Source organism: Pollicipes pollicipes, unplaced genomic scaffold (assembly GCF_011947565.3).
Source record: "Pollicipes pollicipes isolate AB1234 unplaced genomic scaffold, Ppol_2.1 Scaffold_565;HRSCAF=638_pilon_pilon_pilon, whole genome shotgun sequence".
Lineage (NCBI taxonomy): Eukaryota > Metazoa > Arthropoda > Thecostraca > Pollicipedomorpha > Pollicipedidae > Pollicipes > Pollicipes pollicipes.
This window is the reverse complement of record NW_023596730.1, coordinates 19,078-27,058: the sequence shown is the minus strand read 5'-3', so window position 1 is coordinate 27,058 and position 7,981 is coordinate 19,078. Positions and strand designations below refer to the sequence as shown.

At 54.8% G+C, this 7,981-nt stretch overlaps 1 long non-coding RNA gene across 1 annotated transcript; it reads right to left on the bottom strand.

Annotated features, from left to right (window-relative positions):
* Positions 1-1,198: 1,198 nt before the first annotated feature.
* Positions 1,199-5,187, bottom strand: LOC119102139 (uncharacterized). Its single transcript, XR_005094654.1, has 2 exons — positions 5,149-5,187; positions 1,199-2,739 (listed from the first exon to the last, which is right to left on the bottom strand). It is a non-coding gene; the product is annotated as an uncharacterized LOC119102139 (long non-coding RNA).
* Between the last annotated feature and the right edge of the window lie 2,794 nt (positions 5,188-7,981).

Here is a 7,981-nt window from a genome sequence, read left to right as displayed (position 1 = left end):
TCGCGCCCCTACCCGATCTGGCGTCCAAGAGATGGCATAAAACGTGAAAAAATGTTCGTGCAAGGCCAATGGCCCAAAACTGTGCCTTCCAGAACATGCCGAGCCCGAACCCGGGCCCCAGCGGCCCACGCGGTTCCTTTGCAATACTGCCTCGTGCACCCGAGCGTCGTTTTCAGTTTCACCATTCAGCGGCCCGCCGTTCGGGCCGGGCACAACGCAATGCAAAATGGGACAGACCGACAGACAGACAGACAGACAGACAGATTGACAGACGCAACCTAGCAAATAGTGTATGGCCAAGCGGTACCCGCTTGCTCTACTGCGTTGCTCGCGCCGGTTGCGCATGCTCTTAGAAGTGCGGGCTAAAACGCATTGCAAGTAGGGTTTGTCTGTCAAACACCAGCAACACCACTGCACGCCACGCCACCGCTATCCCTGTGAAGCGTCACACCACACCACTGTACTCCCTGTAAAGCGTCACACCACGCCAACGTAGTCCCTGTAAAGCGTCACACCACGCCAACGTAGTCCCTGTAAAGCGTCACACCACGCCAACGTAGTCCCTGTAAGGCGTCACACCACGCCAACGTAGTCCCTGTAAGGCGTCACATTCGCTGCTCTGTCTCATCATCTATAAATGAAAACAAACCTTTAAAATGCTCGCACGCGCTTCTTCCGTGACCACACGGAGTCTTGTTATTCATCAGCACAAGGTACAGTTTAAATGCCTCAGCTACTTTTGTATATGTAGCGCAAATAACGTGCGTCCCAAAAGCGGGATTATTCAGTTCACTTTAGTTCCAACTGTCGCGACATGGTTTCAGTCCAGTGATCTGGTTCTCCTCGCCTCCCCCTCCATGTTGGATTTCATCACCACGAAACCCGCGAACATGCGCCCCTTTTCGCACGCTGTCACGGGCTGTCAGCGACGTCAGAGCGGCGCGAGATTGTGCCACGGAGCGTCACAAAGGTTGTACTCGTGGTGTGCGCAAGTGCCACTGCCATCGGGTTAGCCGTCCGGCCTGTGTGTCTCGCGGATAAACCTGAACATACAGATAAAAAAAAATGTCTATATATGTATGCTACTAATTGAGTTGCTTGGATGCCGCTGGACTTCCGGTACTGCTGCGTGGAAAGGGCACAGACGTGGTTGTCAATGCCGATTATCCCGCTTCGACCTGGGTCAAAGATTTCCAGCGCCAGCCATTTAAACTGTATTCTTAACGCTGGACGAGCAGCTGCGACACCGAACCACGCCCAGGTGGGATCTGGCGCGCCCCGATAGAGAAACGCCAGGCTAGAGCACCGCGCTGCACCACCAGTGGCGCCCTTCAGGAGTCTGGGGCTGGGGGAGGCCTACCGAGGCAACAGCAGAGAGTCTGAAGTTGGGAGAGAACAGCTGAGGCAGCGGTTGAGAGTCAAGAGGTGAAGGAGACCAGCTGAGGCAACGGAAGAGAGTCTGGAGGTGGAAGAGAGCAGCTGGGGCAGCGGTAGGGAGTCTGAAGGTGGGGGAGGGCGGCTGAGGCAGCGGTAGAGAGTCTGGAGATGGAGGAGGGCAGCTGAGGCAGCGGCTGAGGGTCTGGAGGTGGAGGAGGGCAGCTGAGGCAGCGGTAGAGAGTCTGAAGTTGAAAGAGACCAGCTGAGGCAGCGTTAGAGAGAGTTTGGGGCTAGAGAAGGTCAGCTGAGGCAGAGGCAGAGAATCTGTGGTTGAAAGAGGCCAGCTGAGGGAGCGGCAGAGAATCTAAAGCTGGAGGGAGCTAGCTGGGGCAGCGGTAGGGACTGCCGACTCGCCCTAGGATGAGGGGTGGAGGCGAGGTTGGTGCCGCACAGGCAACGGGAGCACACAAAGATGGCCAACAGGGCGTGCGAAAGCTGGGTGGTGGCGGTGTGAGCATCGACAGCACTGATCATTTCAGAATGCCGCAATTATGCAGGTGGGGCAGAGCGATGGGCGCTAGCCAACATTTGGCGCATTGTCGGAACGGCGCCCTTGGTGAGCCGTTCTGATACTACGTCATACAAAACGCACATTATATCAAGCGAACAAGTCATGAACACTGTCCCATGCCTGGTGCCTATCCAAGTATGCGCGGCTGGAGATGAACCATCGGAAGCTGAAACTAAGACAGTGGTTGAGGCTGGCGCGGAATCCCTCCTGAATGACAGCGCCGTGACAGCCTGCCACACAACATACAGCGCCGTGACAGCCTGCCACACAACAACATACATTCAACCTTAGATTCTCCAGTGCCAGGGCTACGTCGCCAAAGCCACTTCCCGTTCCAACTTTGCCCCCCCCCCCCGCGCTCACAGCTTAAGTGCTGTGGGGATATACCGTCAGAGAGGGAACTTCACAGGCGCCATGGGCGCCACGAACTCATTGGCACAAAACGCAAGCCCAAAACTCGACAGAATACACCACACACCCGACCGTTTTGAACTAAAAACAATGTCAACAAACGCTTAAGCGGTAAACGTATGGATCGTACACAGTGAACCCTACTGCACTGCCGCACACGGTGTGCCATATCACAGATGTCACGGGAGGAGCCGCCGCCAGACGCACTGCCGACAGCGCGGCCATATCACGTGCGGGGCGCGGCAGTGCCACGCCCCTAGCCCAGCTTTGGCATTCTCGGACCCGCCGGCACGTCGACCTGGCTTGACCCCGCAGGCGCGGTCACACTGGGTCGACCTCCAGAGGGCCTCGCAGTTCGCCAGAGTCCTGCTCCCTGCGCTCTGCAACAAACACAAGGAGAGTTGAGAGTTCAGACGACCGGCATGGGAAAGAGTGGAATAATCGCAGACTTGGGGTAATGCTGGAGATGATGTCGAGAGAACTTTACATTGGATGCAGTCGGCTGATATTAGTTTGAATTCTCTTCAGCTGGTTGTATGGCTTATGAGAGATCAATGGCCGCTTTCCACCTCCGTTACTCCAATAGCTTGTAAAGTCATTCAGGGTGATTTGGCTGTTGTGGCTGCGCGTTGAAGTATTTTGAAGAATGCATTGCGCGGTCCTGGTGCAACACTTCGCCGTTTAACAGACACGGTACGCATTTATACTCAAAGCTTGAGTGGTCGATTGTGCGTTGATAGAACTGTCGGAGTTGGTAGTGCGTTCCTTTGGCTTTCCGGGAGCCCACCCCCCCAAAAAAAACCTTCCAAACCGACCCTAACGACGCTAGAGATGGCCCACTAAGCCGGTGTTACTCCCCTGTTGGGTCATGATGAGCCCTTTAAAGGCGCAGTCCAAGGTTAATCACACGTCAAGTGGGGGATGAACAATGGTTTAATAGTAAGGAAATAGCAAATATAAGTCATTGAGAATGCAGGCAACCACATGTTTATGCTCCATGTCAAGCAGTCAACGCTATCTGTCTCCAGCACCAGAGTGACCAAGTGTGCGCGGTTCCGAGCGCTACACCAAACGGGACCGTGTATCCGGTACACCGAGCGGGACCGTGCATCCGGTACACCAAACGGGACCGTGTCTCCGGCGCCGAGCGACTGTGGTCCCCGCGCGCCCGTGTCCGGTGTTGGGCGTTGGTCTGCAGACACGGCCACGCGGTCTGAGCCGGCTGTGACAGCTGCCCTCTATCCGTGTCGATCTAACAAAGTAATTGGCAGGATCCACCGGCCGCGACACCCGTCCGGCCGGAGATTAGTCGGGATCGCCCTGCGCCCGCCTCACCCGTGCATTCAGGTGAACAGTACCGCGTGCGGTCCTTATCCGACTGAACGGACTGGCTGTGGTCCAGATCCAGGTGAACGGGTCCGCCTGTGGTTCATATCCAGGTGAACGAACCCACATGGCTGTCTGCATCAAAGCGAACAGGTCCGCGTGTTGACCGTGCCCAGTAAGTGAACTCACCGGCGCGAAGTGCGTGTGCAGGGGAACTGGCATGCGTATGGTCAGGTTCCCCAGTGACGTCATCCGCGTTCAGTCTGCGTTCAAGTGAATCGACAATCAATGGGCCGTATCCGCGTGGACTGACCCGGATGTGGTCCTTCCAGTGAAATGATCTGCTTGTGCTCGGTGTCCAAGACAACCGACCGCGTGGGCAGCGCGTGTGGACAACCGACCGCATGTGGTCCGTATCTAATTACAGTGGTGCTTGTGTGGTCTCTATTCAGGTGTTTCGCTTCGTTTAGTTTTTGTGGTTCGGGTTTCCCAATACCTTCAGATTATAACGCCAGGCATACAGCGCTGAGTATCAACGGCGGAGCCATGGAGTTCGGCAATGGAGAAGGCCGCGGGGGGGGGGGGAGTCGGGCTCCGAGTGAGCTTGGTAGTCTCATAAATCGAGCTAATGGCTGGTGCTCTGTTAAAGTTCACAGTTCTCTACCTTTCGTAAACTTAAATGTATCATCGGATAATGCGATAGAGAAGACTTGCCAGGCAGAGTCCGCGGGGGCCGGCGCCGAGAGCTCTCATCCGAGGTCTGCCGGTGCCGGGAGCTCTCACCTGAGGTACGGGGTGCCGGGGTGATCTGCAGGTGCCGGGACGGTGTAACCTGGTGAAGTCCGGCGCCGGGCCGGCTCTCACCCTCCCCTTCAAACCGGTGACAGTCAGAGCCCACCGGAACCGGCCCCGAGAGCTCTTACCTGAAGTCTGCCGGCCCTGAGAGCTCTCACCTGAAATCCGCCGGTGCCGGGAGCTCTCACCTGAGATCCGCCGGTGCCGGGAGCTCTCACCCGAGATCCACCGGTGCCGGGAGCTCTCACTTGAGAGCCGCCGGTGCCGGGAGCTCTCACTTGAGATCCGTCGGTGCCGGGAGCTCTCACTTGAGATCCGCCGGTGCCGGGAGCTCTCACCTGAGGTCCGCTGGTGCCAAGAGCTCTCACTTGAGATCCGCCAGTGCCGAGAGCTCTCACCTGAGGTCCGCCGGTGCCAAGAGCTCTCACCTGAGATCCGCCGGTGCCGAGAGCTCTCACCTGAAGTCTGCCGGCCCTGAGAGCTCTCACCTGAGATCCGCCGGTGCCGAGAGCTCTCACCTGAAGTCTGCCGGCCCTGAGAGCTCTCACCTGAGATCCGCCGGTGCCGAGAGCTCTCACCTGAGGTCCACCTGTGCCGGGAGCTCTCACCTGAGGTCCGCTGGTGCCAAGAGCTCTCACCTGAAGTCCGCCGGAGCCGGGAGCTCTCACCTGAGGTTTGCCGGTGCCGGGGCGGTGTGACCTTGTTAAGTCCGGCGCCGGGCCGGCTCTCCCCTCCCCCTCAGACCGGTGCCACGCAGCCAGGGGTCGCGCCGCCGCCTGAACCACCGCTGTAACACAGAGCCGGCCCGCGTCAGTGAGGCGGATGCAAAGTTGGAACCGCTGGTTTGGCTACGTGTTCATATTGGGGGAATATCGAAGCTTTTGCGGCGCGTCTGTCTATGCGACACCATGGGTTATGCGACAAAGTTAAAAAGACAAAGATTAAAGGACAGGAAGTAAAATGGCAAAAAGGCAAAGGGGATAAAATTCACATGGAGAAGTGAAAACGTAAAAAAATCATAACTGATTCATGTCAAATGCATAAGAGCCAAAAAGACAAAAAGTCAAGAGGATAAAAAGCAAAAATATATAACCGATAGGCAAAAGATCAATCTTAGTAAAATCCAAAGGAAATGGAAGTCAAATGGAAAAAGGCTCGAGGAAACACACCTGCCCCGGCCCGAAGCTCTGGACTTCATTCGGCTAACAAATCCATTAAGGGCCCTGATCACTTCTTTCTCAAGAGAGCGGGGGAATAGTTCTAGATCTGAAGTTTCACAAGATATGTGCAACTGCAAAATTTCAGTTTGGGTAAAACGGCCTACCCAAAAAGGGACGGCAAATGCACGTCCTTGTCCCCTGGCTGGCAGGTAGGGGACAACCACCCCCTCCCGCCCCCTCTTCGTGCTGCGCCGCCCCCGATTCGGCCTACAACAAAAGTGGCTCTTTCGTCACTAATTGCCTGTAAGTTTGCTGACATATAAAAAAGTCACAGCCATCAAAGTGAATGGGGTGAAATGTCTCGTGGCAGGGCGGAGGGCGTGGAGTGCCCCGGTTTTGTCCGAAGGGAGCCACGTTCGGTCGGCTGCTTCAGGACCCCGGGGCCTATTCCATTTAAAAATGTTATTGGCGTTTTGTTCAGTTGACTTCTTGCATTTTGCTTGCATCCCCTAGAAATGCATTCCCTTAAGCTCCTTTTTCAGGCTGGCTTTTGTCCCGATCTTTATCCTTGTCGAGCATTGGAGTTATCGTGTCTGTTAACGACAGTAGAATAAGATGGGTAGCAGGATACAATGCATATGAAAAAAGGCCCGCTCGGAACATAGAGATCTAGCCAAGGTACCCGGCGCACTGAATCTTGTCATTCTCTCCCAGCCTGTAGATGATGGCCATTGCTTGCATTAAACGGTCAGGCAGTTGGGTAAGCCACGAGGCAAGGCCTACGCAATCCGAGGTCGTTTCCTTTCCTTCGAGGCTCATTTTGCGGTTTGCATGCTGGCCTCCTGGCACCCATCATTTGCATGCGCATCGTAGTTTGCACTCTGCAGAGCGTCTGATGGCATTGGCACCCAATCCTACCAAAATTATCATAATTCTGATGAGGGCAATCACCATAAAGCGCCATTGGCTTCGTGATGCATCGAGGCCCACTCCAGGTTCGCCTTCTCTGTCCTGGCAACAGTTATGCGACCCAGTGCACGTTCCACGTGAAGCCGCGGTTTGGGTGCTGTTCTGGCGCCCAGGTGTGCATTAAAAGCGGTGATGTTTGAGCATCGATGGTCGGAGCAGGTTTCGTCCAGTAATCTTCCAGTCGGCGATGTTTTCCATGAACCAAACTGCTGGTTGCGCCCCTCCCATGTGAATGCCTGAGTGGCATGACTTGCTTTTCCTTCGAGTAAACTGTGCAAGAGTTATGAACTTCTGAGGATGACTTGCTTCTGGTTATGGTTGTCTGTTGCACAAAAAATGTCCGAGAAGCAGTTGATGTTGCCGATCGCTACAGCCGTACCATGAATGTGCAGCTGGTCTCTGCAGGGTTAGTCAATTTGTGATGACCTAGTGATGACCTGGCTCTTAAAACTTCGCCTCGTACAGCTCTGCGGACCGACAGCTACGCATGCGCAGCTGGACGCCATCAGCCGAGACAGCTTCCGTCATCGGAGGGGAACGGTTGAGCTGCGCACAGTTGTTTGCTCGGATGTGGCGCGATAAAGCTGGAGGTTACTGAAAAGAGCCTCTGCAGTGTCGACGAATTTTATCGATAGTGGCTAATGTAGTACGCAGTAAGCATAAACAATGTATGTGATTCATGCGCAAAACTTCGCACGCGTATGCTTGCATACTAGCTCAGTTTGCGCAACTGAGCCGATGTATCCATGACACCCTGTAGCCGACCAATGCCGCTGTCACTCAACAATAACCCGGGAGGCTGATCTTCAGCATGGATAAAAAAATCACCAAAATGTTTTTCTTGAACAGGACATAGTTTATGAAGTTCGGTGTTTATGTGTATTAGAGGTGTAGTTTCGTCGCAGTTACGTCTCCGCAAATTACACAACTGCTTAGCCATTAGCGTACAACCTGCCAAGAGTTCGGCGAGACGAAATCAGAGTTTTTTGGGGATGATTTCACATACCAGAGTAAGCCGCCACAAGAAATATGCCATGGTGCGCATGAATGAATGAAGTATGAGGCGCGGATATCGTCGTCAGATATTCTGAGCCACTTTAGAATGCTCCCAAAGGCGATACAAGTTCCACCAGCCGGCTATTGCCACGGGTTGAGTGAAACGAGCGGTCACGTTGATAAAACCATTAAAGATCGGCTTTCTACGAAGAGCAAAGGCACGCTCGCCGGCGGACGCTCGCGGACCGTCGCCAGCTCGCGTCACGTCTTGATGTGGTGGAGTAAAGGTTTGAAATAACACTCAGGTGGCGAGGCGCGGATACAGGTACGCAGATACAGGTACGCTACATACAGGTACAGATACAGGTACGCTGAA